We start from the raw sequence: 23,784 nt of genomic DNA, 5'->3' as shown, positions 1-23,784 counted from the left end.
AAAATATTTTGGCAATTTTAATTGTTGTTTTGTTGTCATTGTTTTCTAAAGTTCTGAGTAAACTAGAGTTTGGGGATGTACACAATTTCCAAATACTTTCTTCCAGTTTCTATTTTGTCTTTCCACTCCCGGTGTTTTTTTGGACAACGTAAATTTTAATTTTGATGAAGACCAACTTGTCAACTTCTTTTTTTATGGATTGTACTTTTGGTGCCATATCTAAGAAATTGATGCTTATTAGTAGATTTCAAAGGTCTTCTCTTTTCCTCTAGAAGTTTTACATTTTACATTTTACTTTTAGAATTACAAAAGATTTTGAATTTATTTTTGTATATGATATGAAGTATAAGTCAAAGACTTGTTTGTATATGAATACTCAATGGTCCCCAAACCCCTTATGCAACAAAACAATCCTTTCTCTAACGATTTGTCTGACAAAATTTACACACGTGCCTATATATACAACACACACATACATTTTGTATTATAAGCAGCACATATACATATAAAAACATATTGATAAATCATACATATAAATTATTTATTATATATAAAGTTTCCTTTATCGTTATATATAGTTTCATTAAAGAATCAGTAAACTTAGCAGGTTCACTCAATCAGAGCTCTGCTCCATTATATGGAAAGTGAAACAGAAAATATTTGTGTGCGTATATGCTATATTCATTGAGCACTACTATGAGCGAAAGAATATTTTTAAAAAATTATGTGGAATAGACATTACTAGATGTTTTAAAGAAAAATACTTGCTAATCAGAGATTAAAAAGGTCTTTAAAGTCATAGATCTTTTACGTTGTGGAAGTAGAAAGCAAACCCAGATGCCTAATACTCTTTCCAATACAGCCCATCATGAGGGATTAAATCATTACATCAGTAAACTGACAACCACAGGTACGCAGTAAACTGAGCACTTAGGTGGCTCAGTCGGTTAAGCTCCTGCCTTCTACTCAGGTTATGATCTCAGGGAGATCATGGGCATGAGATCAAGCCCTGTGTAGGGCATCCTGCTTATCAGGGGCCTGCTTCTTCCTCTCCCTCTACCTGCCACTCCCCCTGCTTATACTCTCTCTTTCTATCTCTGTCAAATATACTAAATTAAATTAAATTAAATTAAATTAATTGAAAACCACAATATAACTGTACTTTGGCCCATAGCTGTTCTAAGATGGCCAAGATGAACCAATATTTCAAATTTTATTACTTTCATTCTTCAAAATATAATCACTTGTTTAAACTCTACTACATAAGGAAAGTGAAGCAGAGAGAGGAAATATATTGTGAATTTTGATCAGAAAGTCTGCAAATCTAAATTACAAAAAGCCAGGGGCACTTGGGTGGCTCAGTCAGTTAAGCATCTGATTCTTGATTTTAGCTCAAGTCATGATCTCAGGGTCCTGGGACTGAGCCCTCTGTTAGGAACCACGCTTAGCAAGGAGTCTGCTGGAGGATTCTCTTTTGCCCTCTCCCTCTGCCTCTTCCCCCTCTCACATTCTCTCTCTTTAAATAAATAAATATTTTAATTTTTTAAAATTAAAAAATAAAAATAAATAAATTATATCCACACACACAAAATAAACAAAATCCACATCTTCCTCACTACAGAATTTTCTCTTAATGTAGATTATAAAGTCATTCTTCTTAAATTTTAGGTACATAAAGCTTAACATAGTGGAACTAGTTAGGTGAACCTAACTGAATTCTATATGAGTTTGATTTTCCCACAACATGAATGCCTTCCTGAGTGATCCCATAGAAGCAACATAACGGACATTATGTGTCCTGGAGAAGGCAGCCATTCATTGATCAATGGCAGTGGTTTTGGCGTTACAGTCTAAGTCAGCACTTTTCCTCATTCCCAAAGCAGAGGTCATCTGGCAAAGTTCAGAGTCAAGAGGGGTGATTGTCTCTGGGAAGCGTATCTGCTCCAGGCGCTTCATTCAAATCCCAGGTCATCCTTTCATGAAGGGTATGTGTCACACAAAAAGTTTTAATAGTCAAAGAAAATATCCCTCAGTATGTGTCACTCCAGTTTTTTAACACAGAGAGGGATTCTTACAAGGACATTGTAGTAATAATTTCAATAAACCCTATGAAGATTCACTTTCAAAATCTTGAGTTAAAGGCTATATTTTAAAACACCTGACCAACAAAACCTAAACTGCTCACTAATCTGTTTTATAATTATGGTAATGTGACCCCAGTCACATGGACATACATTTGATCTAATTTTTCTATAAAACATTTAAGAATATTAAATTCAATTACATGGTTTATTTATTTATTTATTTATACAATTCAAAGCTAGTTTTTATTTTTTTTATTGTGTTATGTTAATCATCATACAGTACATCATTAGTTTTTGATATAGTGTCCCATGATTCATTGTTTGTGTATAACACCCAGGGCTCCATGCAATCCATGCCATCCTTAATATCCATCACCAGGCTCACCCATCCTCCCATCCTCCTCCATTCTAAAACTCTCCATTTGTTTCCCGGAGTCCACAGACTCTCATGGTTTGTCTTCCACTCTGATTTCTCTCCTTCATTTTTCCCTTCTCTTAATGACCTCCACGTTATTCCTTATGTTCCATAAATAAGGGAACCATATGATAATTCACTTTCTCTGTTTGACTTATCTCACTAGCATAATCTCCTCCAGTCCCATCCAAGTTGATGTAAAAATTGGATTGCCCTTCAACCGATGAATGGATAAAGATATGGTCCATATACACAATGGAATATTACTCAGCCATCAGGACAGATGAATACCCAACTTTTGCATCAATTCCATGGTTTTAAACCTTCTTTAATTTTTACTCATCCTTTTTTGTGTGTGTTCATTTCAATACTACAGGCCAGAAATAGTATTAAATAAGGAAATTCATTTATAAGCAATTGCATACTCTCTGTGAGCCTTAGTTTCTTCACCTGAACTTTGAGAAAATAAAGTATGACCTCAAATGGATGTTGTAAATATTCTACAGTGGTGTAGGGAGGAAGTTAATAGACACACTTCTCAGTAAAACAACTGATTAAATAGTACAAACTATTTTTTTTAAAATGTGAGATCTCTGAAAATTTTCCTAAGGACATGTATCAAATGTAAATTTATTTAGGAAAGTTTTCTAAAATCCATTAAGAATGGCAAGGGAATGTAGCATCTGAGCCATGAATTTCTCCCACATTACCCTCTCCCCAACTACATGACTGAAGTTCTTTTATGGATGTAGACTCTGGACATGTATGACCAACAAGACAGAAATTCTCTGTTTTGCCAGCTCCTGGGCTAGGGCTATGGTGATACCCCAAGAGGGGTAGTGCACCAGAGTCTTTTGTCCTCCCCAGGCCTATATTTAGAAGTGCTATCATCGACAGGCACAACCGAGAAGACTGGAGCTCCCTTTCACCACCCAACTCCCAATCCTAGGACAAGGGCTCCAAGAATACTGGAGTATTCCAGAGGGTCAATCCAAGAAGACTAGAGGCTATCACTGTGTTGTTCCTCTACTACCTCAACGTCCATTCTTAGAGAACAGGTGTCACTCAAGGAAATGTGGGTCTCTGTCCTCCCCTGCTAACAGCTTCAATAAGTGGGGTAGAGGTTCTGCCCTGGGGGAGAAGAAGGCCATTACAGATGGGAAGATCTACAGTTCTGTCTTAAAAATTTGATTATATAATCACTTTGCTGCTTAAGCCAGTACATGTTACATGTAAATGGATGCATCCTAACTGGTGTATGCTTGTTGGTAATTTATACACGGTTACCCATGTCTGTTTTTATCTTCTCCTTTAATAATTAGCTATTTGGAAGATTCTTATGCAATTTAATATAGATTGGAAGTCAGTGTTTGACATGAATGCCGAGTTGAATCTTCTGAATACCATAGTACCCCTGTTAGGTAACAGCAATCACATTCTCCTCAGGAAAACAAAAGTTAATAAAACTTGTAAGCATAGTAACTCCTTTCTTTGCCTCTTGATCTAGTGATATGAGAAGCACAAAATGACTGGATGATGGTTTTAAGTTCAAGTTTAATGGAACCCCTACAGTGTCTTCTGATAGAAGCATTTTCACTATTTGGGAATTAGGAGTTCCAGTTCATCAGAGCCAAAAGTTGTGGGGAAGGAAAGCTCATGTTTCTCAGGGCAATCACAGGAAGAGACAATGAACAGGGACTGTTCTTCTGCCCCTTGAAGATATAGCATTATACTGATCAGGGACTTTTAATGAAAGAAAATGCCACATCTAGAAGGTCAGCACTCTAATTCTACAGGGCATCTAGTGGAATCTCCCATTGGGTCATCCTCTCACAGAACAAGCTCTTGTACATTCTAGCTCCTACCACCCACAAAGGAGCACATGGCAAGCAGGTCGGCCTGCTTGAGTTTTGGAGATGTTGCCCACTAAAGAAGGAACTGAATGACACCAGATCAAAACAAAGCATTAAAATAACAAAACCTCTGATATAAGTAGCATGCAACATAGGCCATTGAACCAAAAGAAGTATGGCTTTAAGGAACTTGGTGGTAGAAAAGATGCTATGAGGAGTTTCTGCTTAGTTCTTGATAATAATAATGTATGTCTTGTCTCTAATGGTTAAGTACAGCCAACAGGTCTCTGCTGTTCCAGGACACTGTCTTTACCACTAACTGTATCAAGTGAACTTCCACAGCAGGTTTCCATGAAATCAGCTCTGGCCTATAGAGGATGTCACTACTGAACTTCTCAGTGATATTGGTGCCCCGTTCACTAGTGCATTTTTTGTTGTTTTCATGAAAGGATGGTCCTCTGGACCCTATTCAGAAACACAGCTGGGTTTTCTAGTCTTGGGTAATAAATCTGTTTTAGTATACTTATATCTCTGAATATATTGCTCAATATTTTGTCAAAGCCATGACAGGATCTCCACTTTATTAACTGTGGGCCATCATTGTACCCAGATATTCCTACCAAGATGTTAAATACTGACACTTAACTCCTGCTCATCCAGGTTTTTGTCACATTCTTGATGTCCACAACAGTCACAGTCATTTCCCAGTCATGTTACCCTAGTACTTTCCAGTACACAGCCAAGTTATTTCAGTTCCTTTCATGATTAGTTTCTTAACTCCTGGGTCATAAACAATACTTCTCCAGTTATCCCATGTTTGAAATTTGACCCTAGTTATCTAGAAGCAGTTAAGGGCAGTGATTTCAGACCTTGAACAAATCAAGTATTAATCTTACAAAAAATCATGTGAACTCTTCACATGGTCATAATCATGGTCAGGCTACTTAATCACTTTGTTAAGCTCAGAAGTTACAAGAAATTTGGGGGTTCTGTTCTCAACTATGTCAATGCAAAGATCCTTATCCCAGATCTCAGGCTCCTACTCCAATCATATCATTGTTCTTACTTCAGCCTCAGAGACTTGACAGTACTCTTTATTTAGCTTTATTTGTGTCATTTCTCTTACGATCAGAGGCTGAGCATGAATTTCAGCACAAACTCATCTTTCAATGCAGAAGATCAAGGTCTCTTTATAGTGTGCTAGAGGTTCTTTAACTTTTACATCATGTTTAAGATAATAGCTGATTGACCTGACTTTGTTACTTTCTTCCATAAGTGCTTCAGTGATACAACAAATAACTAACTTCATGTTCCTTATCATCACCACTGCCCTGATATCTTTCCATTACTAGAAGTACCTTATAGGTCATGGATCCTCTTCTGTATGTATTATATACCAACTCATCGCATGTGAGAGTTCCAGAAATTGTGACACTTTAGTCCATGGAGCCTTATCATGACCCACTTACCACCAGTAATATAATCCTCATTGTCATCTGGATACTAAATTACTCGATTTTGAAATCTCATCCTGAAAAACTGCTTCCACAATCCATGACTGTTAATACTATTCCTAATTTTGGGTTTGTTAGAAGACAACCCTTAGGCAAGTAGGATTTAATGCAAGTAGTCTTAATGGAAGATTATCCTTTCAAAAAGTGTTATGGGAAATAAGAAGGAAAACTGAAAGGGAAATGCAAGTAATAGAGGGTGTCGTATTATCAGAGACAACATGTACTTAAACCACTGAAGAACGCATAGCCAAGGAAAACCATGGGCTTCCAAATGATCCAAATGGAAGGGCAAAAAGCAGAACAACAACAACAACAAAATTAGGATAACTTCTACAAGTATGTATGAAAGTCTGCTTTGGGGGGCTTATACATTTCTCCCACATTCAGCTTCCCATGTGCATTGGCAGAGAAGACTTATCCAGAAGACTTCTCAAAAAGCTTTCAGGAGAAGAGATGGAGATGCTGGTCGTGAATGTGTGGCCAGAATGCACTGAAATGGTAAGGTGCAGAGAGGAATGGGGAAGGCACTGTAAGTATCTGTTACATTTATATTCCATCTGAATTTTTTAGGAATACCCCTCTTTCTTTTTCATTTTGTTTTCTCCTTCTATATTCCACATTACCTACTGAGCTTTTAAAAAAGGGACCTTTTCTTTCTTACACTCTTGTAATTGAATCTTTATTTCTGAAATAATTTTCCCATCAGTCTCTTTCCTAAATTCTTACAATTTATGTTTCCTTTGTTTCCTAGATACTACCTCTTGTTGTTTGCCTGAGTACCTATATTTGCTTTGAGTTATTTCATCACACCTGTACTTCATTAATTTTTCAAGTTCATGTCGGATTCTTGTGGGACAATATTCCTGTATTTCAGGATAAATTCTATGTTGTTTTGTTTTTACTATTGAGAGAAATTGATGCTAATTGTTTTTCTTTACATGCTTTGCACATACATACTGCAGTTTGATTTTATATTGTTAATACTTAAACAAGTTTGGGTTTTTGATCACTTATCAACAGAAAGAGCTCATAACACTTAATTGAAACACCTAGTTTCAATTAATATGTAAGTTGAAGGGTTTTTGTTTGTGTGTTTGTTTCTGGTTTTGTTTTGTTTTTTTTTGTTTTTTTCTATTCAATTTGTTTTTCACCATGGCTTCTAAGAAGAGAGTAGTTGGATTCAGATCCAGAATCTGTAAATTTGAGAAGTGTTTTTTGGTTTTGGTTTTGTTTACTTCTGTATGACCTCAGCAAGTTACATAACCTCAATCAGCCTCCATTTCCACTCAATAAAATAATATTAACAGCACTATAAAAATAATAATGGCTACTATTTTGGGGGCATTTATTAAGAGCCAGCTGCTGTGCCGAGCACTCTGCTGACATCATAATATGTGTAAAATGAGGATAACAACGCCCACCTGCACTGGTTCTTCTGCATCTTCAGTGATTTTGAATGCATTTAGCATAATGTCTGATTCATTGTGTTCAATAAATGTCAGTACCATTCTCCTATCTCTCCCTTTCCTTCTCCTCTTCAGCTCTAAGGTTTTCAATGAATTTGTTTAATTTTATTTTTCATTTTCAGAATGTATTAATGATTTTAACATTTTTTTTCAGCTACTGTCTTGACTCTTGATTTTTAGAACCTTTTTTTTTTTTTTGCATAACTGTGCATTCAAACGCAGTTGTAAGAAATAATATAGAGAAACCCCATGTATCGCAAAAGGACATGGATAACATCCATCATTCTTAGTCACACTTAACCAGCTTCCCATGCTCTGTGTATTTAGTTCTATATGATTTCAGAACCCAAATTGCCATCACAACTGCCACAGTGTAAATATAGAACAGCTCCATCCCAACCATCCCTTGTGCTATTCATGTTTGCCACGGCCCCTCCCTCCATCTCTACACTGAGAGAACCCCTAGAAACAGCTCATCTGTTCTCCATCTCTATAATTTGTTATTTCAAGAGTGTTATGCAGTCGGGGCGCCTGGGTGTCTCAGTGGGTTAAAGCATCTGCCTTCAGCTCAGGTCATGATCTCAGGGTTCTGGGATGGAGCCCCCCATCGGACTCTCTGCTCAGCAGGGAGCCTGCTTCCCTCTCTCTCTCTCTGCCTGCCTCCCTGCCTACTTGTGATCTCTCTCTCTGTCAAATAAATAAATAAAATCTAAAAAAAAAAAAAGAGTATTATGCAGTCATATAGTATGTAACTTTCAAGATTGTATTTTATCATCAAGCCAGGATCATTCATGATATTATCATCAGCATAATTAAATCAAGACCCGTCCAAATTGTAGAGGATATTGATAACTGTTCCTTTCTATGGCTGAATGGTGTTCCATGGTATGGATGATTTCGTACAGTTTTCTAAAGCTTTGATTTCACCCTTTATGTATTGGAATATCAGTATATTTATTTTGGGTCAACTTTATATTATAATGTTATTTATAACTATTGGAGTATAAATTTTCTACTCCATTCCATCTTCTATTCTCTCTCACAAAAGAGATTGCCAACTCATGAAGTTTTCAATCTCTGGTCATGACCTTTTTTTTTTTTGCTTTAATTTAGCTGAACAATTACCTTCTTAGGTACCGTGAGTACTTTATATGAACCAAATAATCTTAATTTCTTCTTCCCATTCTTTATGTCATTGCTCATTTGTTTCACTTCTATGTAAGCATACATAAGCATATATGCACATACACACACATAAGATATATACATAAGCCTACATAATTGAATACATTGTTACTATTATTTTTAACAAACCTGTTAGGTCAATTAAAAATTTTAAAAAGTTTTTATTTTACTTTCACTATTTTTTCTTCAGTAATCTTCTTTTCTTATGTAGATCTGACTTTCTGACCTGTATTATTTGTCATCTCTTCAAAGAACCTGTAATTTTTCTTACAAAACTGTCTTCTGGCAGCAAATTCCCTCTAGTTTTGTTTGAGAAAGTCTATTTTTCCTTCATTTTTGAAGGATAATTATGAAGGATACAGATTTCCAGGTTGGTGGGGTTTTTTTTTGTCTCTACTCTTTGAATATTTTATCCCACTCTTTTCTGGCCCACACTGTTTTTAAGAAGTCAGATGTAATTTTTTTTTAAGATTTTATTTATCTATTTGACAGAGAGATTGATCACAAGTAGGCAGAGAGGCAGACAGAGAGGGTGGGGGGAGGGGAGAACAGGTTCCCTGCAGAGCAGAGAGCCTGATGTGGGACTCGTGATCCCAGGACCCTGAGATGGTGACCTGAGCCGAAGACAGATATTTAGCCCACTGAGCCACCCAGGCACCCCAAGAAGTCAGGTGTAATTCTTATTTATGGCCCTTTATAGGTAGAATGTTTTCTTCTTTGACTTCCTTCAGAAATTTTTATTTATTTTTGATTTTCTGTATTTGATAATGATATGCCAAGGCATATTGGGCTTTCTGTTTGTTTTGTTTTCTGTTTTTGTTTTTTGCATATATTCCATTTGGTGTTCTCAGAATTTCTTGGATCTGTGATTTGGTCTCTGAGCTTAATTTGGGTAAATTCTTAATCATTATTTTTTTTTTTTAAGATTTTATTTATTTGACAGAGAAAGATCACAAGTAGGCAGTGAGGCAAGCAGAAAGAGAGAGGGAGAGAGAGAGAGAGAGAGGAGGAAGCAGGCTCCCTGCCTAGCAGAAAGCCTGATGCAGGACTTGATCCCAGGACCCGGAGATCATGACCTGAGCCGAAGGCAGAGGCTTACCCCACTGAGCCACCCAGGCAACCCCTTAATCATTATTTTTTAAAAAATATTTCTTCTGTTCTTGTTTCTCTTTCTTTTCCTTCTGGTATTCCCATTAAGTGTATGTTATACCTTTTGTAGTTGTCCCACAGGCCTTGGATGTTCTGGTCTGGTCTGGGTTTTGTTGTTGCTGTTGTTGTTTTGTTTGTTTGTTTGTTTGTTTTTCCCAGTTTCATTCTCTTTGCTTTTCAGTAATGGCAATTTCTGTTGGTATGTCCTCTAACTCAGAGATTATTTCCCCAGCCAAGTCCAGTCTACTAATAAGTATGTCAGAGGCATTTCTGTTACAGTTTTTCATCTCTAGCATTTCTTTTTGGTTATTTCATAAGATTTCCATCTCTCTGCTTACACTTCCCATCTTTTCTTAAATGCTGTCTACTTTATTCATCAGAGCCCTTAGCACATTGATCATCCGTGTTCTCAACTGTCAGTCAGGTAATTCCAACATTGTTGCAATTTCTGGTTCTTATGCTTGCTCTGTCTCTTCTACTATTTGTGTTTGTTGCCTTCGGGTAATTCTTGTAAGTTTTTTTGATCACCTGATATGTTGTGATAGTTAAAAACATCTGTTGTAAATAGCCCTTTGGTGATATGGGGTAACATGGTGGGGGAAGGGAAGAATTCTATAGGCCTATAGTTAAGTCTCAAGTCTTTTAGTGAGCCTATAACTCTGGGCTGTGAACTTCACAAATGCTTCTCAGTTCTCCCATCTTCCCCCTTTGAACTGGACAGAATGGTTAAAGTGGGCTGCAGTAGGCATTCCCCTTTCCCAAGTGAAAAGCTAAGTGTTGGCTGGAGTCAGTATTTTGCTTCCCGAAGGATGATAAGACTTTGATAAAAACCCAACAGCTTGGGCTGTCTTTAAGTAGTTTTTCCTGAGGGTGGGCTTGTTAAGAAGACCCAGGTGCTCTGGAGTATTTAAAAATGGTTCCTGTTCCTCCCCACCTGCCAGAGCCTAAGGAGATTTTTCTCCAGTGTTAAACCTCGTCCACCTCCTGGAGGTAAAACTCAAAGAAGTGTGAATAATGTGGTGGCCTCTCTCAACCTGGATCCCTATGGAGTTTCTAACTCTCAGACCTGTCCTCACGGAGCCCCCAGCAGGTCATCAACCTCAGTCCAAGTTTTGCTGTCCTGGCGCTGATTTCTGCTCCCGAGTGTCCATCCTGGTAGGTTGGGGCTCTTTGTTCACCTGTCTGTTCAACTTCAAGGGTGGTGCATGGTTTGTCCCGTGACTTCCTCTCTCTTAGGGATCCAAGAAGGGCTGTTGGTTTTTCAGTTTGTTCAGTTTCTTGTTGTAGGATGCAGTGGTGACTCCAGACTCCTTAGAAGGGAACCTGAAACCAGGGGTGGCTTGTTTTTTGGAGTGTTGATGGCTGTGGCATACTGGTGTGTTCTGGGCTTCAGTGCATACTCATATGGTAGTTTTGGTAGTGTCATGTTTGTCCCAGTTCTCTGGATATCAACCATTTCAGCTACATTAGCTTCTTCATTTTAAGGTTTTCACATTCCTTTAATAAGATGAGTGGTTATTCCACGCGGATGCTCCGTGCAGCCTGAGGTTCAGATTGCTTTTGGATGACTGTTCAAGCATAGCTCAGCTGAGTGGACAGGAAACTCTTGTTCTCAAGCAAATGGGAAGATCCCTTCTAGCCCACAGTTTCACAGGGAGGGAAAATTCTTGTGTCCTGAAACTGGTCAAACCAGGTGATGAATCTCCAACTCATACCCATATGTAGAGAGAAACTGTGTTGAAGGCTTAAAGAAACAAATCCAAAAATCAACACACATTATTTTTTTTTTCTATCAGGGAAACACATTTTATATGCAAATAACCAAATACCCAAGGTTGTTCTAGGTAAAACGTAAAGATCTATACAAAGTTTGAGGTAGGGCACAGGAAAAGAAAAGTGCTATGTGAGCGTTGACTAAAAGGGGAGAGATGTGGCTTTCCGCCAGGTGTGTCCTTTTCATTGTTCCTAGTGTTCCCCTCCTGCTAAAACCCACCCCCATGTAATGGGAAGTGATTACTAATTTTCCTCAAAACCCAGGATGGGGAAAAAAGAAATCACACTGCTTTACCAAGCTGAACAATTGATCATTTACTGTATGTGAACATTTTCCTATTTAAAATGATGCCAGAGATCACGGCACAAGCAAAAGAGAGATGGGGCATGTTTTGGGAAATTGAGGTTGAAACCAGATTATAAGGGGATCTGATCCTAAGGAGTAAGGATTTAATTCTGTAAACAATGGGTTGTTATTGATTATGGTTTGAGCTAGGGATTAATGTGATCTAATTGTACTTCTGGAAGATGGCTTAGGAAGAATTGTAGAATTGATTAGAGAAAAAGAACTGAAAGCAGAAAAGCCTCTTAACAGGTGTTTTGTATATTCTTAAGTATAAAATACACAGCTATAATAAGAAGCAGTTAAATAAAAGACAGGTTACATTTATGTCAAAAATGCTTCAACTGGATAATACTTAGCTGTGTGATCTATCCAACCACGCATGAGCATTTGGTTTAATGCAGTTTTCTATGGCTAATACTGTGTTCCTAATGAGCACATTTCATTGGCCTGATTATTGCATCTGTGAAAGAAGTTGCAGTAATAATTACTTCACGAAACAGTTTAAACTTGAGGTATGTATAATAATCTGTTATAATTAGAGTGTCCTTAAAGTATTTCTTTTAAAAGTGAAATCCTATTTTCTTTAACTTATCAGACTGTTACAGTGTTGATAGGAAAATATTTTCTCTTTTCATCTGAAATTCACCACAATCATTTCTGAAAACAACCATATAATAGAAAGGTTGCTACCTTGAATGAGTTTGGGAACAATTTTTGACTGGGCAAACAAAAAATTTAAGTGATCAGAGTATTCACAAATATGAAAAATGTTCTTCCATTGTAAGATTTTATAGTTAGGCTCTCCACATGAAGAAAAAACAGTAATTGTTTTAACTCGATCGAATTAAATCAGTTACCGAATAGTTAAATATTAGTGGGCATACTATTTGTATGTAGAATTTTAAGTCTAAATCCACTAATTCGTATTTTCATCAGAAATGTTTCCTTAAAAGTGTGTTTTTACCTTGTCAGAAAAGGTCTGAAGCCTTATATGACCCAGTGTTTCTGTTAATTGTCTTTACTCTTGACTTTCCACACATTTCTTGTTAACCCTCCTTGGTCAGATGTGTTCTTACTGAATGTAAAAAGAGCCTCCATTTCCTATTTTGTTTAATTTTGCATTGATGGTAGTTATTTTGAAGCTACTTCATTTAGAGTAGAACGAGGTATTTGAATTTTCCAAGTAAATGACAACAATCAAAGGTAATTTGTTTTCTGTCAACGTTCTTTGTTATTACAACTGGATATTTTGCTACTCTCTTCTATCTGTTAAATAGTGTGGTGTTTTATCATGGAATCTTTGTCTTCAAATATTAAAAACATATTTTGTATTAGCATAAATTATTTGGAGAAAGATTACTTTAGTCCACATATTGCCAAAAAAGCCTAAAGTAGAAAAATGATTTGGTAAATATCGAAGAGTTCATGTGGACACATGAGGCCATGAAAGAGATTCTAATGGAAACTCTGAAAAAATTACCTGAACTGGGGTTACCATCATTGATTCCTGAGAATTCTAGTGTAGTGTATAAATTGAGTGCTTTAGACTATCAAAATACTATATTCATGAGGAAAGGGAGTAAATAAAATGAGTGGATGGAAAAATGTATAAGATGAATAAATTTGAAAAGAAAATCACTCAAAGAGAAAAGCCCATGGGTTTTTTTTTTTTTTTTTAAGTAGGGTATTAAGATTAAAACCCAGCATAAGAGAAGGTAAATAATCAGGAGAGGGTAAATTTAGACATAATGTACATGGACTGTGTTCTAATGATGGAGTACTATGTCAAAGCATTAAATACAGGGATATGTTCTTGTAAGGGAGGAAGCAGAAAGTGGGGATAGAGAAGTTCATGGGGAAAATATGTGTCAACATTTTTCTTATGTATGTTTGAAACACTGTCTAAATCCTGACATACCATAAGTGCTTACTAATTTGTTGATCAGTGGATGAAGTTCTAAGTCCTAAATGTTCTCTTGAACTTCCTAGTGATAATGGCTTAAAAGCTGCAGCCAGACTACATAAAATATAGTAGAATCATGGCAGTTGAAATTTCTTTCAGAATTTAGCCTGTTCATTACATATTGCCATGTTGTTCATGTGGATCATGTACTTAATCATGGTTGTAGCTCAAGCTTTAAATGTTCATAACACCTGTCAGTAGCAAAATTTTTTTCTTTAATTTTTAACAATTATTGGCTTCGCACTTGTTACTCTTACTATATTCATTCATTTTTTAATATACAATGCTCCCATGTATCTCGTGTTAGTTATTTGATGAACATAGTATTATAAATGTAATATACATGGATTGTGCCAAAATTAGTATCCATTTTTTTCTGCAGAACTGATGGGTAAATTACTGAGATACATATTACAATAACTTAACTTATTTGTTTGTAAAAATTATTTATTTTCCAGGAATTTTTAATGAAAAATTTTCTGTCAGCATCACTTTTTAATACATAGTAAAATATTATCTGTTAATACAGGCTCAAATGTGCAAGCATTGTATCTTATTTCTTAAATTTGATGTCAAAACAGAGATGTCTCATTTTTACTTCAAACGCTTTTTTTTTTTTTTTTTTTTGGTCAGAGGAATACTGTTTACTACTGTTAAATTTCCTAAACATCACTGCTTGGAAGAGAGACACACACATACGCCGTGTACACAGCGTATGTGTATATATGTGATAACTTAATGCCTTCAAGAAGCTTTGTAGCTTGTGAATAATTACTTGTATAAACTGACCTTAGTGACTACCATAAAACATTCTAATTATTGCATTTGTAAAGTGACTGTAATTAATGTAATCTCCAAAGCCGTAAAATACCAATATTTCAGGTAGCAGATTATCTGTAACATTTGTTGCACAAGATGGTAGTTGAATGTGCAATCAGTGCTATAATTCACTGTTAATCTTTTAATACGGAACCTTAAAAGTGCCAGTTCTTAATAAATTGCTGCTATAGTATCATAGGCTTGAACTCCACTCCCAGTGGGCATGAGCAATTAAATGTGCAACAAAACTGAAACCTGAGAAAAAAAATGGTACCCTTGGAAATGAATGTTAGTATCTATAATATTTCATAAGCAAGAAATTTGGCACCAGATAAGTATCAAGCAAAATTGATAGTTAAATTTTCCATTGCAAAAGCTTTGCCGCCCTATGAAATTAACAATATATGTGTATTAATTTGTGCACAGTTCAGGAAAACATGATCTATGAAATAATAAATTTTAAAATGTATTTATTTTGGAAATCATATTCTTAATCAGTGGGTACAAAAAATTGTCAGTTGCAATTGTTTATACATATTGCATAGTGTGGGCCTTTAACCTTGTGGCAACAAAAAAAAAAGTGCCAGTTGTGGAGTGGGTCAATAACTAAATAAAAAGATCTATAAAGTGTTATTTTTGTATCAAAAGTTATCTTAGCTGCCAGTGCACCTTGTTCTTGAGACTCTGTTAAGCATGCTTAAAGGATTTGAAACTCCAAAAACTTTTATTAAACTGTGGACTACAGTAAATATGTTATTAAAAAGTAAAGAACAGGCTTCTTTCAATAAAACTGTCCTTGGCATTGGAAGACCCTTTAGGAACAAACTATAGTCAATCTTCTGAGATGATTTTTCTTATTAGTTTTTGCTTCTTATACTTTAGAAAAAAAGTGTTTTTATGCTGTTTAATTATGCCAACTAAACTTTTCATTGCTTCTCCATGTTGGACTCTCTTCCATCAAATAGGCACAATGATCTTTCTGCTATCACCTATTTCTATTAAAATCTGTAAACAAATTAGAATATTTATCAATTAAACCTATTTAATGTATATATATCTCCACTGAAGCATTCAGGGAAAAAAACAGTTCCTGTAAAGGAAAATGAAGGAATGAAAGAGAAATAATAGTGTGTGTGCTTCTTCCCAAACCCTACTCACCCCCCAGATTCTCTATATTTTGAATCAGGAGTATTTATACCTGACAGAAGTGAGAAAGAACATACATTGTATTCAGAGGACAGGCAATAAGACAGTAGTGTAATGACTTCTAATTGGAAAATGGGAATATCGTGTGGTGTGTGGATGGCTCAGTAGGTTAAACGCAGATTAATTTCTGGGATGGAGCCCCACCTCGGGCTCCCTGTTCAGTGAGGGGTCTGATTCTCCCTCTCCCATTGCCCCTTTTCCCTCTGCCCCTCCCCCCTACTCATGCTCTGTCTCTTTCTCTCAAATAAAATCTTTTTTAGAAAGATGGAGATATTGTTCATATCCAAAGAAACTCTAATTTTCCCCAACTATCAGTTTTGTCAGATTTTGAAATAGGTATAGATGTGATAGGAGTTGAATTTGAAAAGTGGTTGGTAAAACTTCCTTTGAGAGGAAGTGGAAAGAGGACTTAAAATGAGGAAAATATTTTCCTTCACAGTTTTGCTGTGAATATAGTTTGACTATGTGTATCAAATATTTCAGGGATATTCAACTCATTTAATGGGCAATGGCTTGATGTTGAAATACAACATACATTTCTTTTCAAAAATCATGGTTGCACATTAAATCAGTTACTACAACCTATTCCTGAGCAATAATTTTACAAACTTTTATTTAAAAAATTACAAATTATTTTCTGGAGACTGGGATTGATTCAAAACCTGAATTCTATACTTTCTCCCTCCTACCACTTCTCTCTTTCTCTCTCTCCCTGTATCCCTCCTCACACACAAACATACTAGCTCTCTAATGTTTTATATACTGTTGTATTTATAGAAGAAATAGAAAGGTCTAAAGATATTTACTGTAGATTTAGATGCCTTCATATCCTATATATGAATGCATGCATCGATTTATTTTGTAATCGAATTTAAATATTCTCCTTAAATAGATTTTTGTTTTGTTTTGTTTTAAAGATCTTATTTATTTATTTGACAGACAGAGATCCCAAGTAGGTAGAGAGGAAGGCAGAGAGAGAGAGGGAGGAAGCAGGCTCCCTGCTAAGCAGAGAGCCCACTGCAGACACCCCTGTTTTTTTGGTTTTTTGTTTTTTAGGATCATTTCTACAGAAACATGTTTGTGCCTTAAGACTCTTTTCTAAATTTATTTGGTTTTTATAGTTTTTGATGAAAAGAATGCCTATTAGACAAACTTACTTAGTAATACTGATAAACCATGAACTATGAATAGGTGTGAGTGTAAAAAAGGTGCATTTAACTCAGATTTCAGAATGTGTTTTCTTGTAAAATTTTCATGAAGTCAAGTAGCTTTAAGTGTAGTATTTAAAAGCTCTCAGGGGGTGCCTGGGTGGCTCAGTGGGTTAAAGCCTCTGCCTTTGGCTAGGGTCATGGTCCTGCGGTCCTGCGGTCCCGTGGTCCTGGGATTGAGCCCCACATTGGGCTCTCTGCTTAGCGGGGAGCCTGCTTCCCCCTTCTCTCTCTCTGCCTGCCTCTCTGCCTACTTGTGATCTCTATCTCTCAAATAAGTAAATAAATAAAATTTAAAAAAAAAAAAAGCTCTCAGAAGGTAAACCTGATACTCTCTATATTCAAATGTCTAAGACTTTTTTTTTAATGAATTAGTTCTTTTAAACTCAAGCATCTTTAATTTTCATAGTTCTTAACATCTGAAAGATCTTAAAATACATGATTGAGTTTGACTGGATCTCTAGGTATATGTAAGTCAATTCAAGAGAACATGTTTAATAGTTGAATAAAGTTTTATGTCACTTTATTTCAAAAAGAAATTCATGTATATTTCTAGGATAGCATCAAAGGTTTTGCTCAGGGATTCTCAAGAAGCATTTAAGGGGAAGATATGAAAGCATTTAATTCAAGTCCATTTAACTTAATGTTCATTTCCTGGACATTTTACTAGTCATAGCAATATTACTTTAGTTATCTTTAATATTGTAAGCAGATGACAATACAAAACATCATGAGTTAACATAAAGAATATAAGTAGATCCTAAATCCTGTTCATTCTTCCACTGTCAGCTGTGAGGTCTCGCACATGTCCAGTAAGCTCCCTTGGATGCAATTTCCCCATGGTTAAATGAAAATATTGGACTAGTTGAATAGTGTATTTTCCATGTATGCAGCTGTAGGGACCAATAAAATTTGAAGACTCTGAAGGCCCAGTATATTTCTCTAAATAGAGGACTATTGTATTTTTAAGTTCTAAGTAATCATCATGTGTCTAAAGGTGGGATTAAACCAAATACTAATTTTCAACTTGTATATGATATATTTCTACTTCATGTATAATGTTTCTATATTAGGCATTGTGTATATAAAAAATAAGATACTAAAAATGTAGATATAATTTCTATGTAGATGGTATTTTGTTTCATAGTGAAGGATAAATAATACTTTAAAAATTACATTTAATTCAAGTATGGTTCACATGCATATTATTATTAGTTTCAGGTATGCAACAGAATGGTTTGACAATTACATCTATTCTGAAATGCTCACCGTGATTAAGTGTAGTTATTACCAGTCAACATACAAAGTTACTATAGTATTATCAACTATAGTGTCAATAACATGGGTGTTAGGAGCACCAACTTCCCTTGAAGTAGAAAATCTGCATGTAACTTTTGACTTACCCAGAATTTTACTAATAGCCTGCTGTCGACGAGAGTCTTATTTAAAAAAAATTGATTAAAACATATTTTGAATGCTATATATACCACATACCACACATACCATATTCTTAGAGTAAAGCAAGCTAGAGAAAGAAAATGTTAAAAAAATTACATGTAAGGGAAAATACATCTATAGTACTATACTGTATTGACTGTTTATTGTACAGTATAGTACTTTTTATTGCACAGTATAGTACTATACTGTGTTTATTGATTGTTTATATCCTCTTTTGATAAAATAAATCATCTGTCAGTAATTAAGTCAATATTGTCCTACATGATAAAAACACTAAAGAACTTACCCAGATTAGCAGCACTGTATATCAGAAATGCAAAGGTAATATGAAAAAAACTTATTTATAGGTGTAATGACTTACGTGTTTTATAATGAAGAAACAGCAATTTGCTTATTCTGTGGTGTCCTAATAGAGTCAGTTAGATTCTTGATAGCATAGCCTATACACTAATGAATAGTTCCTTACAAAATTCTTATGACCTACAGTGTTACAGTAATACAATCCAGTTCTGGTGACACAAGTTAATTTAAAAACAACAACAACAAAAAAAAACCACTAGCCTGTGATTGACAGGTATGGATATTCTTGAATTATGAGACTGGTATAGTGTATGGAATGTAATTCTTCTAAAAGAAAAGTTATAGAACAGTAAGAAAACTAATTCATTATTAATTGTATGTTAAATATCTCTCACTTTATGCCTATGTAAAGATAGGCTATCTACTTCCCCACAAGTCTTGCTGGCATTAAATACTCCAGGCTTAGATCTTTCCCCTTCCTTTTGCTTTAAGTTGTCAGGTAATGACTTGGCTTTTTCTCAAAACTGGAGACTATAAGTATGCCTTTCTTACTGCAAACCTGTACCCACATAAAAGATACATTTTCAATAGAAGATAAAAATGTATTTTGCAGAAAGTGCAAGGTTTTTCTACCCACCTCTGTGGCTGTAGGGAGAGCCTCATAAATACCTCCCCCTCTTTTTGTAAGTAACGGTTCTAATGCTGGATTCATCCTGAAATGGTGGGCAATCACAGCTGCAGACCTCAGTACGCAGTACAAGTACACATCCAGCATTTCAACTTATCCTTGTAATGCCAGGACTTTCCTCTGCTTTTGGGAGGATTTCCCATATCACATCATAGTGATACTTCATATGGTCCAATGGTATTACTTAAGGCTTGTGGTATTACACTAAGTTCAGTGAAAAATACGTAAGAACTGTGAGAAGTCTTTTTTACTGTAATAGACAATTATTGGACAGATTGTTCTGTGGAGATGATTAGCATCACATGGCGTTTTAAATGGATACTCACAACACTTGAGCTCATCATAATAGTAATAGACAGTGGCTACAAAATTATTAGAGTAGTATGGTTTACATTACAGTTAATTTTATGCACTTACATTTTACATTTAAGAGCTCTTTAAGAGAAGAGTCTGAGTACTGTAGTCCTGCGTCTGTCCTGGAGGTAAGCCCGGCAGATTTTCAAAGCCAGACTTTGCAGGGGCTTGTCTTCCTGGTGCAGATTCCCAGGGCTTGGGTGGCCACTTTGGGTCCTAATCTTTTTGCTCCTCAGGGAAGACCTCTTGTGCCTGTGATATCCCTCCCATTTGTGGGTCAATCCTTTAGGAGTTTGGTTCCAGCTGCATGCCTGCCCCTCCTAGCCTTCTCAGTATTGTTTTTTTTTTTTTTTTTTTTTTTTTTTTTCCCATAGTTGTGGAAAAGGTGTTCTGCTAGTCTTGAGGTCATTTTCAGAGGGAGTTGCATTACATGCATTTGCAGCCTTGGTGTATTTATGGGAGGAAATGAGCTAAGGATCCTCCTGCTTTAAATCTTTCTGGCAATTCTGAATTAATGGTTCATAGTAATATAAATATAAACTTTTAAAAAAAAGCGTAAGTTTTCATTTTTCCCTTTTATCCTTAGTAGTTGAATATTTACATGGAGAAGACTTTTTCTTAGGAAATACGCCTTAAGCAATTCCATAAAGGCAAAGACTATGATTTTTGTTATCTGAAAAAATCTTTGTGGGATATTTCTACCAAAAATATGTACAACATTTCAGTACACAAAAACACTAAATATGGAATAATGCTGTTACCATGTCAGTGCATTTTACTAATTAATGTAAATAATGATTTAAAGCTCAGCAGAAAATTTAGGAAAGTATAGAAAATTGGCAAAGGAAATAAAAGCAAAAATCATGTAGGAATGTATTTATTCCTTTACCATAAAAGAAATCTTAAAATTAGAGGTATAGTTCCATCTTTCAAGTTAATAAAGATTGGTGACGAATAGTGTTAGTAGACATGTAAGGAAATAGACACTGGAGAGAGGTTTGTCGGCGTGTGTTAGAAGTATAAAAATGGATAGCTTGGCACATAGCAACTCCACTTTTAGGTATTTGTCTTAAACAACTGTGCTGTGATGGATCCAAAGACTTCACCCCATCAGTGCTGCTTTTAATTCCTGATCACAACGTCTTGACCACACCTACCTGCTGACCTTTGGGGTTCCTGGCAAAGTTTGACTAAGGTGGGGCATATCTCAAAAGATCCTAAGGTCCTGATTAGCATAATTACAAAGTTAATCTAAGATTTAATGACCTGCATTGTTATATGATGCTGTTTAAGTAAAAATGGCCAACTATTCATTTAAATCAATACAATTAGTATTATATTTAGAGATTAAATCAAATCCCAGCTCACTCCAAGAATTATTGTTTATGCTGTTTGCAAATAACTATGCCATCTGTATTTGTAATACAGAAAATGACTTGTATCTGTTTTATAGGGAGTACTCTGTCCTTTACTGCACACATTTCTATGCTTATCTCAACCAATTCAGGAAAACTAAAATTTACTGATGACTAGAATTGTTTATAAATGTGCCAGAATATAAATTCTCATGTAGGATGTTAAAATATGGAATTACAAATTTGAATATTTTTTATAATATTTAAATCCATCTATTGTGACCTCAGTGTCTTTCACCTTCTATTTACCAAAGCATAAGCACGACTTTATTTCTTCACTGAATTAATATTAAAAATTTATGATCTTGATAATGCTTTTCCAAAAAATTTTCATTATTCCTTCAACATAATAAATAATAGTAATAATAAACAGAAATAAATCTGCAGTTATGTGTTGAGCATATGACACTGTTTTACTCATACCTAATATTTTTGCTTTAAAAACTAGATAGGATCAACTGAATAAATCTAATATTTAAGTTACTCTAGAAACAAATTTATAGACTTGTGTTTCATTCTTTATCAATGAGGTCAACCAAGGGAACATGAATTTTACCAATATTCTTGTTACAGATATTTAGACACAAATATGCTTTCTAAGAGAAATGTTTTTTCTTTCCTGTAGGTGTCATTTTCAAATGCAAGCATTAAAAAAAAAAATAGTCTTCAATATAGGGAAAATGCTCATATTGTCATAAGTGAAAACATCTTGCTAAATCTCCTTTAGTAGAATAAATAGACAGTGTAGTAGTATTCCACATTCAAAAGGAATGAAACACTGTCATTTGCAGTGATGTGGATTTTACTAAAGTGTATTATGCTAAGGGAAATAAGTCGGAGAAAGACAAATAACATACATTCTAACTCATGTAGAATTTAAAAAAGAAAGCAGATAAACATATGGGAAGAGAGAAAAGAAACAAGAAAAGCCAGGGCGTGGGGGGCGGTGAGAAAACAAGGTGTAAAGAGACTTTTAACTATAGAAAACATATAGTTTCTATATGGAGGGAGGTGGGTGAGGGATGGGCTACATGGGTGATGGGAATTAAGGAGGGCACTTGTTATGATGAGCACTGGGTGTTGTATGGAAATGAAGAATTACTAAATTTTACTCCAGAAACTAATATTGCATAGTATATTAACTACCTAAAATTTAAATTAAAAACAACAAAATAAACAAGTAAAGGACAGTGGAAGTTTGTAACTAGAGTTAACAAATGCATGATATATAAATCAACTGGGATATATACATGATCCAAGGAGAATTCCCTTTAGAATATTTTTATTGAAATAGGATTATTTTTATTGTATTGTATTATCATCACTAGAATGTTTCCAAGACTTTAAGACAATCTTGATAAATCTCTATTTGGACAAAGTAATTGCTTTTGAACTGATACAGAAACTGAGTCGGGAAGGAAATGTTTGGTAGAATAGTACAAAAATTCTTTACACACAACACACACACACACACACACACACACACACACACACACTCAAATACACTATGCCTATCTTCCTGGTAGCAGTTGTCCTGCTATTTTGCAGAATTTGACACTCATCATTTAGAATCACCAACAATTCTTAGTCCCTCATGTGATTTTGCTCAAAAGGAACTTACTTTGCCCTTAAATTCCAATAGTAAAGATAATTACTAATATTGGTCCATGGCTTGAAGCATTATTGTACATTACATTATTGCAGTTTTTTTATTGTTGTTTTTCTTAGAGTTCTGCCACTTTAGTTCACTCTAGTGGAGTTAGTAATGGAGCAAAGTTGCTACATAGTGTGGTCCCAAACTTGATCCTTACTCAAAACTCCAATTTTTCACTGGGTGGTGGGCATTAATCTGTTGCCATGATGATAAAAATTTTCAAGGAAATTAAAATGCAGGATTAAAATACAATAGTCAAAATTTGATCCTAATTATTGCTTAGGAAAAATTTATTAACTGCTATCATACTAGTAAAACTTAGAATAACTCGATAACTTGTGTCATGACTTAAACAGAAAGTATCAGAATGTTCATGACATGTTACTTTTCCACTGAAATCAAATGTAGAAAGAGATTTGATTATAACCACATACCATTCCCCACCCCCCACCCCCGCATTTGGAGAAACAAGTAAAACATTGCTTCTCTCTGTTTCCATTTTGACCAGTGCTGTTAATGGTTACAAAAGGAAAATAGAAGTTATTCTAAGTTGCTAATGATATTTTTTGAGGTAAACTGCTTCTTGAAAATATATTTTCCTGAAAACTATTAAATAAATTTCAAATGACACACAGCTTGATCAAGTCATTTAATTCTAAAAAGATATATGAAAAGTTCCATCCACGTTGTTGCAAATGGCAAGATTTCATTTCTTTTGATGGCTGCATAGTATTCCATTGTGTATATATACCACATCTTCTAGAGCGTATCATGCTTAGCGAAATAAGTCAAGCAGAGAAAGACAACTATCATATGATCTCCCTGATATGAGGAAGTGGTGATGCAACATGGAGGCTTAAGTGGGTAGAAGAAGAATAAATGAAACAAGATGGGATTGGGAGGGAGACAAACCATAAGTGACTCTTAATCTCAC

The sequence above is a fragment of the Mustela putorius genome, unplaced genomic scaffold (assembly GCF_011764305.1).
Source record: "Mustela putorius furo isolate JIRA1106 unplaced genomic scaffold, ASM1176430v1.1 tig00537350_pilon_pilon_pilon, whole genome shotgun sequence".
Taxonomy (NCBI): Eukaryota; Metazoa; Chordata; class Mammalia; order Carnivora; family Mustelidae; genus Mustela; species Mustela putorius.
This window is presented reverse-complemented; position numbering follows the sequence as displayed.